Raw genomic sequence first — 23,706 nt, 5'->3', positions numbered from 1 at the left:
CGGTTTTCACACCCTTTGTAAACAAACCGCCTTCATGCATCAATGTCATATTTTATTATCTTTGAAAGCTCAATCAGTTACTCTATGGTTTACGATAAGCGTTGTACTCTGGCGGCAGAACATTTCATTAATACCCCCTATTATACAGATAGCAATATCGGAGTCAATTACAAACAACGGTGTGGTGTGTGGTCCGTCTTGTTCTTTATTTACCACAATCATCTTGTAATAATAACAATAACACGAACTTAGATTTGAAATTTAAAAAAAGTTTGTTAAAAGAAACTATAACTTTCTTTAATTTTGCTACAATTTTCACTTGCATTGTTCTTCGGCGTGCACGTGGCTACATTCATCGGGCGCGTCGACAGCTCGTTGGTCGCGGCCGCGGGCGCGCGCACGCGCTCAGAGCGCCATCTAACACTCTACATACATAACTAATCCTATGCTACAAAAAAAAATGAATGAGAGAAGGTATTCTATTCTCTGTTGAAACCATTGAAAAAACTGTTTGATTCTTGGATTGCATAAGCAATCGGTAAACAGCGGCCCCTATGACTGCTATCATCCTATGAGTGTTCGCAACTCTTTTTAAGTTACAAGCTCATTGCAAACCATATAAGTATACAAAGATTCACTGTATTGTTATTTAGGATTTATAGGATCACTCGTGCGTCTGTCAGTCTATCTGTCTGACCATCCCCCCCCCCCCTTATCTCCGAAACTACTGGGTCTAAGATTTGAAAAAAAATACACAATATAAAATAGTTCTTTACCTATAGCTGACAGGAAAACCTATTAGAAATGTGTAGTCAAGCATGAGTCGTACATTACGGAACCCTTGGAACGCGAGTCCGACTCGCAATTGTCCGTTTTTTTTTCTCTAAATTCTCTAAATTGATTCTAAATTCACTTCATTGTCAAAAATGTTTACTTGTCCAACATTTTTTCTGCTCCAAGTTTAATTTAATTATGAATCACCATAAATCTCCAGGTCATATCAGCGAGCGATAAATCGCGGTCTAATAAATAAGCCACGACAAATACCGGGCCGTTGTCATACAGACGTTGCGTTGTCGACGTTGTCGTAGATATCGTTTACACTAACGACTGGCATTCACAACGTTTACAATCGTCCAGTGATTGCTAAAACATTGTAAACCTTATTGTATGGATATAAGGTCCACCGATGGCCAGTTAAGAGTTGCTGTTAATGTTTAAGGGTAGGTTTACATTCTGAATATGGCAACAGATAAATAGTTATTTGTACAACAAGTGATCAAAGTTTGATATTTCTTCGAGTGCTTATTTTGAGTCCCGTGCAAGCGAAAGATTCTATAAGTTAAGGAACGCTTCCCACGTATCCCCGACCTCCAGCAACACACCGACGGCAAGACATTAAAGATTATCTTCAGCGTCGATAGAAGGAATGCAGACGCACCTAATGGGATAAACAAACGCACCCTTTGATACAAGTACAGGCGCATGTAATGCATCACCTATTTTATGGCGGTTGTCAATTAATGCCGGTCCCACGGGATCGACTCTTCATTATCTTAATGGCAGCGACAGCATAAACGCTCCAGAAACTTCTCATGGCCTACGTGACTCCAGACAACGCATCCCCACGGTTTCGGGATGAATATAAGCGGCCATCCCGACCAGCGGAAGACAGTTCTCATCGAGTCCTCATCTAGTTCGCATCCAGCGACCAGGCTACACGTGAGCTCCGAATCGCTCGGTGTACCGGTACACCCTCGCGCTTCTAAACTATATTGAATTAAACTCGTAATTGTAAAATCAAATAAAGTAAATACCTCCTCATCGGTGTTTTATAAGAAGACCTCCGTTCTCTCAAGACACTTAACTGGTGACAGCGACGGGCGAGTCTCCCAGCGAGCAGCGGCTACACATCGTCGGCGCGAACTGGAAGGTTTCAACCTGAAGAGATTCGACCACTGCCTTATGAAGACCACAGTACTCATCGCACTGGCGGCTACCCTGTGAGTTTTCCTACATTTTCCTTTCATTTTCCTAATTATTTTGTACGCATTTCCACCATTTTTTTTTTTCTTTAAAAAAAAAAAAAAGAGACAGTTCTATTCTGTGATAGGATTTAATTAATTTAATATCAAAATGGCTCTGAATCATACTACGATCGAAAAATATTTGCCCAAATATGAAGGTGATAGACAAACTTTAGATTTCTTTTTAAATCAAGTTACTATGTTAGCTAGAGCAGCAGACGCTGACGCAAGGGCCCTGTTTCCAATTATATTAAAAAGCAAGTTACGCGGGGAAGCAATTAAAGCAATTGCTCACATGCCAAACAACACGGTAGAAGAAATTGTAAATTCCTTAAGGTCTAAATTTGGTGACACTAGAAGTATAGAACAAATTCTTTCTGAAATCACTCGCATTAAACGGTTCCCTAACGAAAGAGCTCTCGGATTTGCTGATAAAATAAAAGAACTTTTGTACGCAGCGAAAAATAAAGCGGATTCACCGCAAGCAACAGCCATTTTGGAGAACGTTTGCATCGACCAATTATGTAAACACTTGGATATCGCGACTGATCGATTAATCCGTTCCGCGCAACACACCACTTTTGATGACGCGTATAATCAATTAAAACACGAGTTAGAAGTCCACCCCGAGTACTTCCAGAGAAAACAAGAAAAATCATTTAAATCTAATCCAAGATTTAACTATAATAATAAAAACTATAATCAACATACTATACTAAAACCGAATATCAATCAAAACCGCGTAAATCAACACCAATCTAACCAATTCGCACAAATATCTTATCCTAATCTGCAGTTAAATAACAACAACAATCAAATGCATTGGGCCAACCAACCGCGACCAACTCCGGAACAATGGCGACAAACATACCCGCCAAAACACCAACCTCAAAGATTAACTGACCATTTAGATAGTGATATTTCAATGAGAACCGCGACTAGTAGGCGACCTGTAAATCGTCCGCCAAGACCGCGACCGGTAGAAGTTTTTAATACACAAATAAATACCAATGAACATAATGGTAATTACGAACATAATTATGACCCCAACACGTATGATGGCGATGATTTTTTTCAAGAAACAGGACCACAAAACGAATTGACGTAAAATTAAATTATTTAGATAAAGATCATCTCCCATCGCTTCCCACGTATCCCCGACCTCCAGCAACACACCGACGGCAAGACATTAAAGATTATCTTCAGCGTCGATAGAAGGAATGCAGACGCACCTAATGGGATAAACAAACGCACCCTTTGATACAAGTACAGGCGCATGTAATGCATCACCTATTTTATGGCGGTTGTCAATTAATGCCGGTCCCACGGGATCGACTCTTCATTATCTTAATGGCAGCGACAGCATAAACGCTCCAGAAACTTCTCATGGCCTACGTGACTCCAGACAACGCATCCCCACGGTTTCGGGATGAATATAAGCGGCCATCCCGACCAGCGGAAGACAGTTCTCATCGAGTCCTCATCTAGTTCGCATCCAGCGACCAGGCTACACGTGAGCTCCGAATCGCTCGGTGTACCGGTACACCCTCGCGCTTCTAAACTATATTGAATTAAACTCGTAATTGTAAAATCAAATAAAGTAAATACCTCCTCATCGGTGTTTTATAAGAAGACCTCCGTTCTCTCAAGACACTTAACTTATAATAGATTCACGAGCGTAGCGAGTGAATCTAATTTAGAATCTTGAGCGTAGTAAGGGACTCAAAAGCGCACGAGATGTAAATAACTTTGATCTCGTGTAGTATACAACATTTTTCACCTCAGCGCAGTGAGAACATACCTATTAGACAACTTGAAAAATGTAATCCTTCTTCATCACTTAATACCTGCACTCATGTTTTCTTAAGATATACAAACAATTAAGTTTAATTACCGCAATGGAACACAAAAACAAAATGCAATAATAAATTCCATTAAAATAATATAGAAATAACAAACATTAACTGACACTTCAATCGACAACTTTTTTTTGTAAAAAAATCTTTGTAAGATACGGTCCGAATTGCGGATACATACTATTTGTCAACTATGGTAGAAATTCTTAAAAGTAAAATAATTAATTTTGCGTGATGATCTGTGTATTTTTTGAGTTCGTTATTTTAATTGTACAATAAAATACCTAAAATATAGTATTTTATCAGTTTTTATCAAATCTTAAACTTTATTTTTATTTATTAATTATTACTACTCGTACGTGGTTTGGAACGATGCGGTCTGAAGTTTTTCGGGGGTCTATTATAAACCGTGAATATACTGTTGAATGTCGTTTTAACTTTTTTTTGTCTGTTTCTTTTTGCTAACAGTGTGAAAGGGACAGAGATAATAGAACCCAAGTATTTTGAACTTTTATTAGACCCCGCATGTTGAAATGACATTTGACTATAAACTGTTTTTAAGAATCAAAGTACCCTTGTTCGAGCTGCTGAGGTGAAAAATCTATTTTAGATTAGGCTCCGTTATATTGAGCATACCTATCTAAACAAAATTGTTTTAAGCGATTACAATTTTTAGAAAAGCTCTTTAGGCGAATACCCATTTGTTTAGTAAAGTATACAAAAATAAACGTACCTATAACAAACGAATTCGTATTAAAAACAATTTATCCTTTACCTTTATCAGTTATTACAATAAAATTGTAAGTCGACTAGATTAATCAAACTTCTTAGCTGAGTAGGTAAATAATGTGTCTGCAAAGAAAACCGTATTAGTTACCTCAATATGCAAATTTTTTACAACTAAATACAAGACGAGATTTATATTACTTTTTTACCTAAGATAAGTAACGTATCTTATCTCGTGCATCTTTTTGGGCACCAGTATATCTTAACTCGCGTTTCAACTACTTACTTATGTATAAAATGAACGCTATAACATTCGATATGTTATGTACTAATTATTCGAATAATGTATTACCAAAAAGATTATCAGCAGGAACCTTCATTGTTTTCCTGACCCGATCTTATTTACATACAGTCCATCTGCATCGAGTTACAAAACCGATTCGATACCCAAAAACATCCACGGTTAAATTGCATTTCCTTTTCATTTACACTGAGGCCTTCAATGTAAGGAGAGATAAGGATGTCACTACTAACAAGTGTCGATAGAATTGCGTTGTCGATGATATCGAATAACGCCGATCGATTCTGTCGAGATTGCATCGAAACAACTCTTTTAATTTTGTTTTCTTTCACTTGCGCATTCATTGTTGCTTCGAGCTTTCGTGTTGTGAATAAATATGTGCGTCATCGATGTAGGTCCGACGAATAAAAGAATCTACAGCAGTTTGATAAGTACTGTTACGAACATTCATGCTTACATTCATTGCCATGTATAATTTACATTTAAAGTAAGTTACTTACACTGCTCTTTTGGAATTTATAGGATCGTACTCATTTTATTACATCGCTGGCAAACAAACATACACATAGCCTTCTTGATGGTAAGCTAGAAAAAAAAGAAAAACAAGAGTGTACAGGTTTTTAAAGGGTCGGCAACAAGCATTTATAATACCCTTCTGAAGTTGCAGGCGTCCATAGGCAATTGTAACTGCTTACCATCAGAGGGGCCGTATGCTTGTTTTCCATTAAATTTTGAAGAGGGTTTGGACAGAGAACAAAGTAGCCTCTTGGACAGGGAACATAATATGTAAGACATTCACTATAAGCTAATCTTAAAGTACAAAGATTCCATTTCGTTGCTAAAATCATCCGTAGATACAGACAGATTACTAACATGCTATAAAGTTGATCTGGTTTTGATACAGAATTCAGATAAAAGTTCTAACCTGTTATTACAATCAGAATAAGCCCCCTGAACAGTTTTATAAGAGTTGTATACTTATGTTATTGGTACAGTAATCAAACTAATAAACGAGTCCTGTTAAGACTTGTCAAAAATCGTAAATCCAATCAAAAAGCACCATTATTCAAAACACACCTAAACAACTCCGCAATGTCGTTTTAAAGTCAGTTGTGATTAATGAAAAGTCGATTGCCTCATGAAGGTGTTGAAAAACAATTTATCCATTTGTTTGAAGTAAACATGTCAGGTCCAAAAAACATAACATAGATGAACCGGAATGTTTATCCTCGTATGACTAGGAGAATTAAAATAACATTTTCGCCATGACGATGTAGGTAGAGCAAGGTGTGGTCCGTAGTGACGTGCGGTCACGAAGCGTTATCGATAATGTTTATATCGATGTCGATAATATTACTGCTGGTGTATCTGCAAGTTTTGATTCGATTAGTTGGCAAATATATGTTCCATTTGTACAGAAGCATAATATCAAAATCTATATGAAAGTTTCAAACTGCATAAGTAAGTTTGTGATTGAAAATCATTCTAATTTTTATATTGCTTTTCGTAGTAGGTATGCACCTTATAAATCGTAACATAAGGTTCTTTTTGATTATTTTTGGTACGGAACCCTAAAAACTAACAAGATAATTATTATGTTACGGTATAGATAGATAGATTCATTTACTAACGTTATTTTTTAATGTGTGTAGTATAAGAAATTTAAAAAGCTTCTGAAAAAAATCGCATTGTGTTAGTATATTTTGGAAAAAAACACCAAATAGGTACCTACGTATTAGGTACGTATATTTTCATAATTGTAACTAAATATTATTTACTGCTCCTATAACAAATTATTTTACATGTAAAATTTAAAAGACAATTTTAAATTAATTGTGCAGGTATATAAATCTCGATAAGACATATATCGATAATCGCCATTCCGTCACTAGGCGCACCTTAGGCCCGCGTGACCTCTGCCCTTCGCCTGCTCATGCTCCCCCCTCCCTCTCCCCCCACATGCGATGCCTGTAGCGATCCCGCCCCACACCCTTTTCGCATCAAACCAAAAAATCAATACGTCGGGCACCAAATTCATACATGCAATTAAACAGATGGCAAAAGGTGTTCGGTACGAATGAAGATTTGATAGTATCAAACTTCTTTGTAGTTTTACATATTTATTTTTCGCAAATAAAAATAGTTTTGGCATATTTGGGTACCTAAATATGTACACAAACATAGGTACCTAATATACTTTTGTGCTAAGACTTGCCACTAGCTCTCTTGAGAAATTGCTGTAGGTACATTATAGGGAATGAAATCAATATGTCAATGCAAAGATCTTCGTTTACATAGGTGAAAAGTAAATATGTATCTAAATGTGGTGTCTCTGTTCTCTGTAGGTAATAGTAAACCTACATAATTGGTATTAATATTATAATTTTATTACTATAGCTTTACTGTTACATATTTAATTGTACAGCGCATTGGCGCGTCTAGCTGTAATGCTACAGAAATATACCTGCCAGCATTTGAATTTAACAGTAAAAGTAAAAGTTTTTGCAAAGGTCAAATAAATTTAAAAAGCGATTGAAATGCAGTCCTAATCGGAACAAAGCCACTTAGTCCGTGAACTTGCACGACTTTACAGATAACCGGCAAAATCGGACATGCACACCAAACCTTAACAATCTAGGTCGGTTAGCCGACCGGCGACCTATTAAGCCCCAGTTAACCGCACGTTTCCGTAAAACTCGATACCGTAAGTAAGCCAGACGTTTCCAAATAAGTTAAAAAATAAAAAACTCCAAGCACGCGATCATCCAAAAACATGTGTTCATCATTAAGACGCCTTTAGAATACCTCGCATTCCTCGCATTATTCTCTGAGGCTTTCAACACAACAATACTCGACAAAGAGCCTCGACTCACTTAAATCTTAATTTCTACAAAGGAGTAGATTAATGAAATTAAGTCGGCATTTAGTAGAGTTAACCATCAGACGACCACAATAGCTTTAAATAGTAACAATCAAATCAAAGGATACTCGAAAACTCCCCGTAACAAAGGCCCTAACTAACCTGGAGCCTTACGGTGACTATTAAAATTTAATGACATGATTTATTCAGAAAAAAATACACGAGAAAAGGGTACGATGTTACGAATCATTTTTCATATAACGCAGTTGGTAGCGAATGGGCAAATAAAAAATGTTTAACAGGGCCGACACTTTATGAAAAACGCACTCCTACGGCGCGCGGCCTTTGTCATCGCGGGGAATTTATTCATGCTTACCTGTTGAGCCCCAGCCGTGATAAAATATAAAGAATATTCCATTTTTCTGGATTCATATTGCATAAGGTGTATGGCTAAACGAAAGTCTCGAAGCTCCTGGATAGAAAATAAATGCCCATCAATTGCTGCTTTTTCAGAAATATCTAAGAAGCGTTTTAATTTTCCACTAAAGCATCAACTGGTAGCTGTTAGCTGTTGGTGCTAAAAAGTATAGAATAGAAAAAAACTGTAATACAGTAAAAACTATGTACTAAAACTGGTGTACTTTCGTTTGGGCCAAATACCTTTCGCCAAATAGTTTCATTTCCCAAAGGAACCTTTAGCAAAGTTACATCTCGCATATAATTTATTTGGTCAAATTATTATTTGGCATGATTTTACTTTGTCAAATGTTATTAGGACAAAAACTTATTTAGCAAACGTTTTTTTATTGGCTAATATTATATTCAAAAAGATGTTTGATCAAATTGTCACTTCGCAAATTTGACAAATAGGCATCTCTATTTAATTAAATACCTAAATTTGTCGTGTTAATATAAGTAGGTACGATAAGTCTACGTAATTTGGGTAGGTTAGGTTAGGTTTGAACTGCGATCCTCACAAAACCGAACCGCTATCAGAAAAGTGGGTTAGGTTAGAACTGAGACCTTTACAGAAACAAAATGCTAAAAACGTGTAAATTCTAAAATATTATTGCAGATAGGTAGGTACTATTTTAATGTTTATGGTTCAACAAATCACATCCGTTTGCGTAAAACATAACCAAAATGATAAAAAAAAACCCAAGGTCGGGATAAAGTATTTCAAATGAAAGCAAAAATAAAAATACTGCAGGCCCTCTATTGGTATGTAAATTGTATGCCATGTAATATTTTGGGACATGTAAGTTATGCTTAATGATACATTTGACTAAATAATACTTGGTAAAATTAAACTTGACCAAGTAATTATTTGCTAAACAATAACTTGCCAAAAAAGACTATTGCTAACAGAAAAATTGCGATAAGTTGTTTTACCAAACATTTTTTTGGAAATGATAATTTGGGAAACATAGTTTGGGATGTGATACTTTGGGAAACGTTTTTGGCCCATTCGTTAGTAAACCACTAAAACCAATAACTATAATATATAACTAGGACACATAAAACTATATCGTTCATTTGAAGCCTGTTGCCTCAAATGGTCATCGTCGTCAATTTCGTCGAGCCGTACAAACAGAAATATTTGGTCATTCCCTCGGTGGTAGCCGTCCCATTTATAAAATTTTATAGAAATCAACAAAACAGAATTGAGAACATTAACGTTTTGACTATACAAAGCGTCGAGTTGTTCGTGCACCGATTCCGTAAGGCATTTTTATTATCCGATACTTATTAGGTTGGCCATGATAACAAAAAATATTTGTTTATTTTCTCGTATGGAATGATTATAAAGGGGTTTATTTTATTTATATTATTGATGTGACAGGTGAGAAAAGTTATATGATCCTAAGTTTAAACAAATAAATGTTCTAACAATAACCTAAATGAATCAGAAAATAATTTGCACTTAACACATTGAACGCCGCGCTGTAATTTGCATAAGTACTAAAATCGGTCACATATGCCCGGCGCGGCGTTCAATGCATTTTATTCTGGTCTGATTCTCTCTGTCTATGTTTGAAATGCAATAAACATTTTAATATTATATCATTGTACGCAAAATATTGTTTACACAGGTATTACAGACATTTTATACGAAACCTAATGCTATTGGGGCTATTTTCTAAAAGTGATTTGTGGGTAGCCTTTATTTTTATTTGGTCCCAGGCAGCTTGGCTAGTTTTTTCTGTCGGTAGGCTCTCGGAGGGGAATGCGGCGCACCAAGCTGACTCTGCATCTGCCAAGCCTGTCACTACCACATCAGTGGGATTGGTAACATTAAGGATACCACTGATGAGAGTGACAGAGCTGTGGGCAGACGAGAGAAAAGCTGGCAGAGCCAGGTCGCCCGAGGAGCGAATGCCAAGCCCGCCCTATTTAATAGGCAGAGTGGCCTGGGACCAAGTTTGGGAATTTAGGGAAATAATTAGAATTTTGCAAAGTGAATTTTTTAAAACGTTGTCTATAGATAAGGTTAGACTTGGGAACTTCCAAACGGGGCTGCAGCGCAGGATGTACAGATATTTTGGGGAAAATAGACACAAACGTATAATGTATATGAGGGTTAATTTTGAAAAGCAAGTCCGAACTATCATGGTAGTTGTTTAATTTTGAATTTATTGTTGGGGGAATGGCATCTTCAAAAAACTCGCGTTCAATGTGTTTTAATATACAATAAGGCTGAGTACTCATAACAATTTATAACAATAGAGTAACTTAGGTACAAACTAAAGAAGAACTATTTCAGCAGGACAGTATGCAATTGCATTCAGGCACTTTAGATATAAATTTACTGGAAATATCAATTACTTATACTATTTCAAAATCAGTAATAATTTGAATTGCCTACTCCTCTAAAAAATTCCTTTTACTCGTACTTAATTAACATTTATTAATACATATTATGTAGGTAACCTAGGTGGTTATAAATTATAATACAAATTCCAGCATTGTCTCCACTTACCAAAATTCATGGATATCTTGATGACTCCCAATCAAATTCCAAATTGTTTCTGTCCATGCCGATCCAGAAAGGCGTGGAAATGTTGACTCGTTTAATCTACATGTAGTACTTAAATACGTGGGCAGACAATGATGGTTATAGTAAAATATTGTTATGTGTTTGTTATTAAAATTCTATTAAATATAGCTGTTGTTTAAATACACTCGAATAGTGCTCAAGAAGGATTAACATTATCGTTTACTCTGGTGGCTCAAATTTATCAGGATTTTTAGAAAATGTAAGTCACTTTGTTTGTTATTATGAATAGCAATTATTTCTATAACACTTACCATGTTTTACATGAAATTTTTATAATTTAAAAGTCCGATAGCAGTTTTCTGATTTTTATATAGGTCCTTATTCAATCTATCTTACATATGTCACAACTTGGTGTTCTTGGGCTTCTAGGCTATTATAAAATATGTTAGTTACCTACATATTTTATAATAGCCTAGAAGCCTAGCCTAGGTACAATAAATATTATATGTACAAGTAAAACAAAGTGTCTCAATTTTTTTTGAAACGTGTAACAGGTCATAATCACCCGAAACAGCCACTGTTGATGTCAAAAGATTAGAAGATTACAAAAACGAAATATCTCCAAATATTATTTTCAAATTCCTTTCCTTTAAAATCGAGCGAAATTATAACAAAAGAACAGTTTATTAAATTATGCTTACAAAGGAATCCTGTGAGCTCGCAGACTATAAGTCGCCTTCATACAAATAAAAGCGGGCAGAGAAAAAGTAGTAAAAACGGAATTCGAATAGGCATCCAAAATCGCCAAGCATCCCAATAGTCATCGTGACTCCTCGCTTTCAAGATCCACCCCCACATGTCACCATGCATTGTGTTCTATTCAAAAATAGTAGCGAATATGACATTGACAAAGGGTGTTGGGGTAAACTTAGTCGAGAACACGTTTTTTTACATGTCAAAATGGGTAACGAAAAAAAAATTAATGTAGAATTTATACGGTTTATAAAAATGGGTTCACCTGTCGCTAATTGCCACCTTTTGGCGGCGATGTCTTTTGTGATGACAAAAAATGAAAATATCATTCTCATGAAGAGGCTTGAGAATAGCTAGAATAATATGGGAATCAAAATATTAAAAGGAAGAGTGGAACCCCTGGGCTCAGGTGATTTTGGAATACATTATTGCTTACATGTATGAATAATAGCAATTAATTCGGCTATATATCACAGTGAAATATTCGATCCTATTTCCACCACATATAGAAAAAAATACTTTACTTTGTATAAAATAAGTAGGCTAAATTACTGATGCTCTATTATGAATTTGATAACATTTTGGAAATACGAGTATATATATATATATATATATATGTCGTGATTCTAAGTTATTGACACGTTTTGTTAAATGTTTTGGTGAATGTTCTGATTTGGCAAATATATTAAGTAAACAATTAAACATCTTCGCTGCTACCTATATACCTAAACAGAGTAAAGAACCCCTGATAACTACCTACCTACGATTATATGTTTTCATTTGTAAAATTACCTAAGGCCCACTAATAAACCAGCAAGCACTACTGAGTCATCTTCGGGTTTCATAATTTACTATAAGAAAACTCACTCAACCTAAGAGGCTAAGGTCAGATTGTAATTCCAAAAATGAACATTGGCCGAGACTAGTCTAATTTTCCTCTTTCTACCTGCCCCAATCATTCCATGTAGCGCACCGCACACCTACCATCTGTCGACACAGAAAGTTCGTGAGGTTAACATCTGCCGAACTGAACGACACTAATGCTATGTATCTCTATTCCTATCAGCGCTATGCCATGTTTGAATCAATCATCAATTTGAATACATTCACTGATATATTTGTGACGGTGATGTCGGAAAGCGTAATGATTGGAGGTGGGCATTTTTGTCTGGATCTGATTTATATACTGATTTTTATTTTGATGGATCTTATTTATTTAGCTTATTTTATAAAAACGTACACTCAAATCTAAGTGATCGTAGTTAGTCATAGGGTGTATTTAATTATATTAATTGTGGCTTTCATTATACCGTTATTGAAAAACTAAGAATAATATTATAAACACACGCCGCCGCCGTGTGATGTTTCATATAGATTTTGGTAATGTCTTGTATTTTTTCAATTTTTCAATATCTTTAATTTGTTATTAAGAACGGTTTCTAAAGCATCGTTAAAATATGTCATAATGGCTCGCCGTTATTTAAGTACATATATAAAATAAATAAATAATTTATTTAAAAATATATCTGTTCAACAGGTACAATATATCTAAACAAAGGAAATATGAAAATAGGAAGGTCCACTTCCGCAGACAATTTTAGAAAGAAATTGAATTGAAGCGATTAATGCCTTCTCCATCGTTTTCCAACATCTTCTTTGCCTACTAACTTAATAAAAAGTATCCATGCACGCACGTGTCTTTGATTGAAAGAGCACGAGATGTGAATGAAGTGGGCACATTATTTTTAATTAGGGATGTATGGGGTTAGAGTTGAATCTGATGTTAGGTCAGGCGTCAGTCACAGGTCAAAAAATGAAGTTAAATAACGGTGTTTGCTCATGAATATGTAGGCGAGTTACTTGGACGTATGTGTAGTGACAGGAGAGTGTTGGATGATCAGGCACACTCGAATTTTTGGATGCTTGAAAAAAAAACAAAGATTGCTAGAGGTCGATTCTAATTTATGGGTTTGAACTGGTTTTGACACGATCTTGACGATCGTCTTGGTGATTGGCACGCATTTCACGCACAACTCACTTCATTTTGCATGCACCAATCAGTGTGAGCGATCTTCAAAGTACATAATAATGAATGAAGCCAGGAAGGAACGACACGATTTATGATCTTAACTTGTCAAGTTTTTAAATCTCAATTTCTTGGTTACTTAACCACTTCAATTATCAAATATCGCATTCGAAATTAGCTAATCAGTTTGCGCAAGCCATTTATTAAATGCAGAAATAACAGAAGTTACAGCGTAAATAATGTGAATTCCGATCCACACCCATGAATATTGCAATTTGCGCATGTAGCTGAGATAAAATGTTGAACAACTAATGGAGCGAGTCGTTTCCATGTTTAAATAGTCGAGTTTTCATAGGAAAAATCTAGTCACTTATGTCATTTAAGATGGCTAAGTAAAGATAAGGCTGGAGAGGTTCACAACCCAAATAAAACTTGGACAGTATTTAAGTTTGCATCACGAAATGGACCCAACTCAGCATAATGCTAGCTATAAAGCCAGCGCTGGTCTGGCTGGTATTTAGCAGCAACCCCTGTTAAATTAGAGGTCAAGAAGATAGAAGGTAACCTACCTATCTTCTTATTTGTCGTTTCACTCTTGACATCATCATCATCATCATTTTAGGGATTGGTGACGAGCTTCACAACACGCCACCATTCTTGTCTGTTGGCTGCAACCCATCCACTGCAACTTTGACTTGTAAGTAAATAAGTAACTTATTTGCATACAATTGTACAGTAAGATGGTCAATAGGTCAATCATTTATATTTACATTCAATTATTATCTTCGAATAAAAATTTATAGTGAAGTCCCTAACTGTAATTGGTGAAGAAAGCAGCTGCGCACTTATATAATAATAGGTCTGTGATCAACAGTGAAACGTATGGCTAGCTATTTATAAGAAAAAGATTCAAAATTGATATCTAAATTAATGTTAGTTGTTAGTAGTATCTTTATTACTAGTACAATCATGACAAAATCTGTGCTTTGACAACTTCCACAACTTCCAACAATCCAAAACGCTAAGTAAAAGGACAAGCGGAACCTTACAAGGTATTTATAAATATTCAGTAAGCAATTTGAGCTTGAACTATAAATAATAAAGACTGGTAGATGCCAATTGAAAATATTGATGGCTTCAATAATGCGGTAATGGGTTGTGCATTTAGTATGCAAGCATTTACACCTGTAATCCTTGTTAAAATAAATACATACCTACTAACTTATCTGAAGAACGTGGTCGATCTAAATTAATTATATGGAGATAGGTACCTATGTTTCAAAAAATTTATTGCAGACCAATTGAGGTCGAATCCTTGCTCCAATACTAACTAATCTCATCTAGCGCCCCGGCTAAGCGAAATAATGCTGGCTACATTTTGACACCATTTTAAAATTTTCCATATACATACCTACTCTATCAACAAGTCGAAACACCCGAAGCATAAACAGGGAACTTAATTAATAACATCAGGTGCACTCATAGTAATATGCCATCTGACCAATATGAAATAAGATCACACTGCCAAAGATATATGGCGTACCCAATTAAGGGTGTGCTCCCCGCTGGGAAGTTCTACTGGAAGGCTCAAATCAAAAACCATTGTAAAGAAGAGAACAACAGTCTTCATATAGCTAAAGAACTTAAGCTCTTTAGAAGTAAGGCTTTAGAAATAATAGCCGCAGCACGAATAGACGCACATAGAAGGTTGTAGGTTAAGAATGAAACTATTAAAGACTTGCCCTCCGGTCATTATGCACTATTTCAAAGTTTCAGTTATCTGGAGCGCGTTGACAATGAAAAATTGCATAAATTGTGCCGTGAGAAGTCATTTGTAGCTGGCTCTGGTTGTTACGGTTCATTGGAGTTGAGTAGATTAGCTTATGACAACCATTTTAGGCTTCTATTGTTGATTGATTCTATACATTATACATTACGTCGGTGTATAATTACTTACTTTTATGCTAATGTTGATACCTTTAAACGTCGTATATCTTAGGTTATTTCCCATTGTTTTTAAACAACATATTTCAATTAAAGCATTTTCACATATATTAACTTGAGTGAATAAGGTTTTAAGCATTTTTATATTATACAGTTAATGGCATTTATTCGTCATAATTATGTACTCATTATACTTTTTCCATGCCCTTATAAAGAACTTTTTAGAAGAACATGCTCAAATTGACAAAATCACTGTAGTATCTTGATGCCACCATGCGTATTTTCTCTAAATACCATATTTTTTTTGCAAACAATTAGATAATTTTGCAAAGCCTAACTTATTTAATGGCACTTTAACGATACACTGACACCGCTAATTTGTCTTAAACCTCACTAATCTACTAGCAATTACTCCACAATCAAAGCCCACTATGCGAAACCAATCGATACTTCGAACCCAATATATCATTCCCACGCTATCCGGTGAACAGTGCGCTATTCATTTGTTTATACTATCTATGGCAACATTAACTGATGGTCTATGTCAGCTAATTAAAAGTAAACAAGTATAAATATAGGAAGGTATGGGCAATCGCAGAAGTCACGATGGAGACGAACATGGCCTCGAGCCAGCGTTGATGGATGAAATTGACTACCCTCGGGTTTGGGATAGAGCATGCGATGAGACAGAGATTCTATGTATTACAAATTGGAACAGGCTTAGGTAATTTTACTCTACGACCACGATCACTATTTAGGCGTAAGCCATAATTGACAATGCTTTTGTAATAAATAAAACAAGTGGCGAATTTATTAACCGTTATATCTCCAGATAAACTATTGTAAAATTTATGTAGGCTTTTTGCTAAATAAATTTTCTCATAGTTATAATGGAGATGAGAAGAGATGTCAGAATCTATGTACTATGAGAGAACGCCACATAAATATTCAGTGCCTGGATTCTCTCTGTTACGTATACTACTCTACACATTTCCATTCATTACTTTTCTTCAATTCTAACACCAATTAATTTCTTTGTTCCAATCCGTCAGTTGTAAATTGAGAAGCAAACACTAGTTTACAAGTTTTTTGCCCTCTCATCGAGTCTGACAAACAATGCGTATGAAAAACGACCTGTCCGATATGACGCTTAATGAACGCCGAAACCGTTCTGTTATTTATGCCTAATATAGTTATTAATGACTAGCCCCATAATGTTATACTAGTTAATAAAAGAAACAAAGATTTGTTTAACTGTGGAGTTAAGAACGCGATCCGCTAAAACCTGATGAGTTTAATGATGTAGTGACATTTACAAGGTCGGTTCCGGACGCTAATTTATTTTAAGACGATTTCAAAACCTAACGATAAAGTTTAATGTTCTCGAGACGAGAGATCAAATATTTTTCAATCCGAACATCTCATTAAAACACGCATAAAGCCGCCATGGAATGACAAAGAGAATTTTAACGCGAACGCACTGACATTCCCTGATTTAAAAGGATATGCACGCGTGTCAAAGCAGTAAGTAAATCACCAGCATCTTAACGAGGAATAATGATTTATACGTAACAATTAAAAAGCGACGCTATTAAGAGTCACCCACTCGCACAATAATATTCGCCGACGCAAAATCAAACGTAAAACTGATCGGGCACAAAGGACAGAATGGAATTAAATCGATTCGATTCACCGCATCGTTTCGGTTACCATAAATATTTTTGACAACACTTGACTCGCGCGTTAGAAATGCAGCGATGGTGCCTAAATCTTTATGTTTGAGGTTTTGCGACCTCCATAAAGGGGTTAAACTTACACACTTAAAGAGTTTGCGGTTAGTGCTCGGCCGATTTAGTGTTAGAATTTGAGAAACTAATTTCGATTCAGCTGACCATGACCAGTCAGTATCACAATTAAATTGTGCATTCTGATTCACCGGCTCTTGAAATTTTCTTTCAACAAAATGTCGTAGCTGCGTTTGGTGTGCAAGCCATATAATATAATATAGAAGAATATAATATAGGAAACATGTGTAGTGAAAACGATCGGGCACAAGTTTCAATGGAGTCATAAACTACACGCGAGTGGACTCGTCAGGAATTCCGTGACGATTTACGGAGCATTGTCGTGTTGGTTCCTGCATAAAACTGAGTAAACAAGTTATTTTGTATGACATTTAGGAGACAGCAATTAACAAACGATCTCGTAAGTAAGTTAGATGGTTGGATTGCTTGAGTTTCAAGGTTTTTAGAACAATTTTATGGTTAGTTTTTACATGTTAAGTCTTTAATTATAATAAATAAAGTTTTAGACGTGTTATTTTATGAGAAATAGTAAACAGTCATAAACATCACGTGCGTTGTGGTCCTTGTTAGCAGAGTCCAGTCCATTTTGCCCGACTGTTTGTTTTGCAACGCATTATATGTGCAAGAAACTTAATTTTCCAGACATACTCGTAAATAATGCTAAAATTCAAAACTCTATTAACTTTAATTATGACAAAATGTCTCACAACGAATGACATGTCGTTAAGTGGTAATTCTTCGCTGTCATGTTCTTTCCGACTATTTTTCATTACTAAAATTTGTTGAACACATACGAATTTCTTCGAATCCTGCTCAATCCACAAAAAATATAACACAAACTCAGAAGTCAAATCTCATTTAGACAAAGCCAACTAATTGTTTACATTTCCCGTTCAGAAGCCAAAATTCCGTGTAAAAAAACTGAATCATTAACTCCAAAAAATAATTATATTTTATAACAACTCCGCCTATTTTTGGCTACCAAAACCACTCCCGGTTCGAATTCTATTAAAACTTAATTAACTTTTCTGGGGAGTTATAAATTTTAAATAAGCTTTTGGACCGAAAAAGGACTCACAATTTGTTTTGCTACTTCTAAACGTCACTTGCTGCGGTGATAAATGTGTTCTTGGCGTAAATTGCATTCTGTTGAGACGCCGACAGAAAGGCATCGTCACGGATATTCCGGGCAATTTACTGCGTTTAGTGAGTTATGAAATTAAATTATGAGACGTAAGTTTTGGGAGGGACTTCACACAACCCAATAATCGATTTACTTACATTTAAAATTACTTATATTGATCATGAACTAGATTGCTTTCTGGTGATTCAACAAGATTTGGTTAATTAATTGATAGGCAAATTATAAGCATATCAAATACAAATAAATTCCAAACAGATAAGAAATAATGTCAAATATAAACACAATCAAATCATTAATGAACTTAATGACACTAACGCAATCGACAAACAAAACAATGCCTTATCCCTTTAAAAGGATCCACATTTAGAATTACAAGTGGAAAGAATTCGAGACACGCAGGACATGGCCTAAGGTGATCAGCGATCACAGGACTGCCCGATTCATATTTCACGGTCTCGGCCCGATGGTTTGGGGAACACCCGCTGTGCTTCTGAATTAAGTAAAAGCCTTCCAGCTCTTGTTTCTTGATACCTCTAGTTGGATGTTAGGCTGCGGTTACGGTGAGGGTTTTAGTTTGGTCTGATTTGCGCAAATGGATTAAGCATGAACTATGTTGCTTTTGGCATAAAAATAAGACATTTTTTTTGGGATATCATTATTTTGATATAGGTACTGTACCTAATTTAAAAACAATAGGTTGGTAGCTCGTTTTTAGGGTTCTCTACCCAAAGGGTAAAAAACGGGACCCTATTACTAAGACTTCGCTGTCCGTCCGTCCGTCTGTCACCAGGCTGTATCTCATGAACCGCGATAGCTAGACAGTTGAAATTTTCACAAATGATGTATCTCTGTTGCCGCTATAGCAACAAGTACTAAAAATAAAATAAAATAAATATTTAAGGGGGGCTCCCATATAACAAACACGATTTTTTTGCTCTATTTTTGTTGATGGTGCGGAACCCTCCGTGCGCGACGCCGACTCGCACTTGGCCGGTTTTTTATTGAATGCCGACCGTACACTTACTGAAAATCTCAACGCGGAAATAGCTCAAGTTCGTGGGGGAATCTCTTCATAAGGCAGCATATGAGTGGTTGTTGTAGAGATCCTTTCAGGAGATCTGTATATTATAATACTCCACCAGAATCATATTGTACGAAAGCATATATCACCGTATGTAGGTATTAAGTTCAAGTAAATTGATATTAATCTAAAATGTTTTTGTTAAATATTATCTACTGGAATAGCACTAATGAAATGGACGACACATTTTATCTACTGGAATAGCCCTCCGACGACACATTTACCCTCCTCTTCCCATACATTTTAAGCATGTACCTACTTATTACGAGTATGTATGACAAGATAACTCAACTCAAGATTATTAAGCATTACTCCAACGTAGCCCCACCTTTACCCCCTTAATAGATGTCTCGGTCCAATTTAACATTTGACGTGTTTTTAATTTAGCGGTGCGCCCGCGGCAGTCGGCTGCACCTAAATAATGCACATATTTTACCCGAAATCATACCGCAGCCACTCATTACTGGCCTCATTTGAATATACCGTGTTTGTGTTCAGTCCTTCGTATAGGACATATTTTTTGTTTCAAATAATTTGAAGCTGATTTTGTATGGAGTAGCGCGATAATTATAGTTATGAATGGTTTAATGGAAGGGATGAATGTATTATTACCATTTTAATTTTGTTGAGGTCTTTAGTTGTTTTGATAAAATGTTAAATTTAAAAAGTTTATTTTACGGGTCAGTTCACTTTTCCACCGTGGCAGTGTTTACAAATTGCGTTAATATATTGGTATTAATAATATAAAACTTTGTGTTGGTCGACTCATAGATATTTAGAGGAGTTACATGTGTAGGTACATGGAGAACAAATGGTCTTTTAGCCCTTTTTCAAAGAGAATAAAGCGAATTGAAGCGAGGTCAAAGTATTTCAAAATATAGGCCTGGAAAATCTTGTAGCAAAGTGGAATAGCTTTCGGTGTATTATCTTAGAAAATTATTTTGTTTTCGGTTACCGCAATAGTTCTGTTATTCATGAAATAAAACTCATCATAGGTACGCGGTTTTATAATTAATAATTATATGTACGTAATATATAATCCGTTTACGTAGTTTTATTTCATACTCCTTCACCTGTATTATTCTTTAATTATGCGCTCTCAATTATTATAACCTAAACGCTGTCCCGGTCTGAGTCACATAAGCGCGACCGGTACGAATAGCCATTGGCCGGGTCACCGAGGGTCAAAGGCTCAACTCTGACCGTCGCTGCGACCAATAAGTTGCTTTCAAATGCTGTTTGTACCTTTCCAATCGTGCAATATGTATTCGCGAAGGACAAAATAAATATTGCTACATATAAAGGGTTGCTACAGTAAGTAGATAGATGTACTATGATTGCTAAGTTTCCAAAAATGTTTTTTTTTTTGTGGATGAATAGGTACTTATTTATAAAAACCAGAAGGCTTCGTAAATGAAGCAAAAAGTTAAGATATTGCTAATATTTTCAATACAGAAGAAAAAACCCCACTCAACAATATTAATGATGTAATATTTCCTCCAAAATCAATTCAATGCACGGATTACAAGGTTGCCATTAAAATATTTTTACTTTTTATCATTATGGCCGCAAACGCTGTCATAAATTATTAAACAACTCCAAAACAGGTTAAAAAGGAAACATAAAGCCTGATGACAACCAAAGAATAGTGAATTTGCACATAAATGATAATCATTTGCTATGAACTGTCAATGATTATAAATACAGATGTATTATATTTCTTCCTCAATCGAAATGGACACGATAACCTCAAAACGGTTATCGATGAAATTTATATGGCGATAAAATAATTTATGTTCATTATTAGCACTTAATGGAATATCATAATTTGGTGAATCATGACGTTGAATATAAATGCAAAATATCTCTAAAGCTCGATAAAAAAATACACAAATGTTTCCGCTTAATTATTCGTTTACAAAGAACGGTAATTACGCAAACTGAGCCCGTTGATTACTGTATCTACAAACAAATTAATATTCCTCGTTCCTTGACAGACAAATAAGAAAAACGTTACGCTTTTAAAAAATGCGCGCTTCCATTCGCAACGCCAAATCAGATTTTCATATATTTATCGCCACTTTTTTAAGTCGGGATCGCGCCAATACATTTGGTGTCTCCGCCTAAAACAAACAATTTGTAATCCTGAATTATGTGCTGCTGAATGCATACATTTAAGAGATATGAATCTATAAGATGAGGGATGCGAAACTACTGTGCCGTTCTTGGAATTTTTGTCGACAATCGACAACAAGGTTGCTACCTATTATCCACATTTTGTCTTCTAAAGTGTTACATGTCCTACGTCGGACTACATTTTTAAAGATAATGCAATCCTACTTAATTTGATTTCCGTTAACCTGTGAAAATAACCGGAAAATGTTAAAAAAAAATCCAGTAGGTATTACAAATTGAACTAAACACGTTTTTATTTGACGACATTTACGTTTAGTTGACGAGTTTTATTTTTACGTTTTTATTAAGTTTTTTTTTTATATTATCGACTTATGCAGACTTAGATCTGGGATCAATGAATTATTAAGCTATTAATAGCTTAATAATTCAAATAAACCTAGAACACTTCTGTCATACATACATACCTACAGTTTATTTGATTGTTTGTTAATGTTTTACTCCGAAAACACATTAAATGTACATTCATAAGTTTCAGCATCGTATTTACTGTATCGATATTAGCCACCACTAAACAATAGTAAGTCATCGACTTGAACAAATAAAAACATCGACATGACACTCGCCCCGACCTTTCCAGAACGGCGTGACTATTTGTCACCTCGCCCGACTCCCGTACAGACTCGCTGTGAACATGCTGATTCGCATTATGATCACCATCCTACAAAACCTTAACTTCTGTAATATCACAATCAAATTTTTACTCAAAATCATTGAGAATACAGTCAAAATTACCATAACTTCTAGTAACAACTTCAGCCGTATTGAATCTCAGTGACAAATTTATTCGAACACATTCTTACCCAAGGGCCTTGTTAATCTAACTGCGTTGCGATCAATTTGACGTACATTGCTTGCATTCTTAAGATTTAATACAGGCTGTAAATGTAAAGATTCATTTCACTAAACCAATCGGGTTTATTACTAGTTTTGTGTTTGTGAAGGAAAATATGATGTAATTAGTTAAAATACGCTATAATAATTTTCCATAATAATTATATTGTCGCATAAACAGGTACTCCTATCATTTAGGGTGACATGCGGATGGCAACTGCACTTGTATTACAGGTGCGACAATACTGCTGTGGATTGGCGCGGACGCTGTCACTGTCAACTTCCTTGATAAAATGAGTGCCGCGATTAGGTACAACGTTAAGTTCGTCATTCCTTTTATCAAGGAAATGTAATACGTTCAATAATACAATTGTATTTTTAAGCCTTAGCAATTAGCAATACTTGTGAATGTATGAAATGTTATATTTAAAACTTTCGCGTTTTGAACAGATATTAACTCACATTTATAGACGGGTCTATCGCGAAATTTATTCCGATTTTGAAATCCGTCTATAAATGTGAGTTAATAATGTATGAAATGTTGCTCAAACTGAACATCTTTACCATGGAACCAACCCTAAAACTACAATAAAATTACACGGTTGTAAAGGCGCCCTCTATCATACCGCATCTTATATTTACAAAAGCCTATTCATATCAAAATTTCTAGGACAGCAAATCATTGTGCAGCAGGAGATTTAATAGACACTTCACACCAATAATCTACATTACAATCAACTGTTGTGGTACTCAGACGCAGTAAAACTGGCCCTAAAATGAAGCCATAACAGACCAATCGTGTAGCTCGATGAATAAACATTTTATTTGCTATTAAATGTTTGAATTTCTATTCCGGCTGACGATACTACGGTGTTAGTATATTGTATATCGACAGTTAAAATTAGGGTGTGTATAGAACGATATTAGACCAGTTAAGTAAGTACTTGATACCTTTTTGCCTCAAAGTTGGCAATTTTAACTTTTAAGAATGTGTACCTACATAGAGTATATGATCATCTTACGTTACCTACGATTGAAATATTGCAAGACATTGAATTTGTTGTTTACACGACTGCCTAAAAAAGGAGTGTATTGTTGTTTTCATTATTTCATTTGGTATTAAAACAAAACATTGTTCGAAAATGTTTTCCAATTTAA

Source organism: Cydia amplana, chromosome 14 (genome assembly GCF_948474715.1).
Source record: "Cydia amplana chromosome 14, ilCydAmpl1.1, whole genome shotgun sequence".
Taxonomy (NCBI): Eukaryota; Metazoa; Arthropoda; class Insecta; order Lepidoptera; family Tortricidae; genus Cydia; species Cydia amplana.
This window is presented reverse-complemented; position numbering follows the sequence as displayed.